At 67.5% G+C, this 572-nt stretch overlaps 1 protein-coding gene across 1 annotated transcript in view; it reads right to left on the bottom strand.

Moving 5' to 3' along the window:
* The window catches only part of LOC104985384 (alpha-2-macroglobulin receptor-associated protein-like), a 14,211-nt gene that overhangs the window by 1,515 nt on the left and 12,124 nt on the right, over positions 1–572 (bottom strand). The window lies entirely within an intron of this gene.

A 572-nucleotide genomic window follows, 5' to 3' on the forward strand; every position in this document is an offset into this window, starting at 1 on the left:
GGGCCCGGCTCTGCCCTCCTCCCCGGGCTCTGCCCTGCTCCCCGGGCACACAGAGCCTGAGGGTGGGAGCCCCCTGGGCTGGTGGGGCCTGGAGCGGGGCAGCAGCTGGGGCTTCCACAGAGCACCACTGGGGAAGCTTCCCTCTTCTTCCTCTCGTCACAGCAGGGTCTGGCTTCTCCCCGGTCGTCCCCCCCCATTCTGGTACTTTCCTTTCTTTCCCCTCTAACTTATCCTGAATAGGGAGGGTGCCCTATACAGGAGGCACAGAGCAGGCCCTTGCAGAGCCCTCTGCGGGCCTGGCTCCCCTGTGCACCCACAGTGGTGTCCATGCCTGTGCCGCTGGCTCTGCAGTGGGTCCACACCGCCTGCCCCTCGCTGCCTCACTGAGCCTGAACCCAAGCCCCCTCCGGAGACGGGCCCCTCAGATCTTGGTGCCTGGGAGGTGCCCTGAGCTGTGGGCTCACGGCTCATGACCAGAGGGAGGCCCTGCCGGGTCAGGTGCCCCAGCGAGGAGGCTTCGGTCTCTGCGTCCTGCACGTCCTCCGGGATTCTCACGTCACCCCACCGAGGGC

This window comes from Bison bison, unplaced genomic scaffold, assembly GCF_000754665.1.
Source record: "Bison bison bison isolate TAMUID 2011002044 unplaced genomic scaffold, Bison_UMD1.0 scf7180017845532, whole genome shotgun sequence".
Taxonomy (NCBI): Eukaryota; Metazoa; Chordata; class Mammalia; order Artiodactyla; family Bovidae; genus Bison; species Bison bison.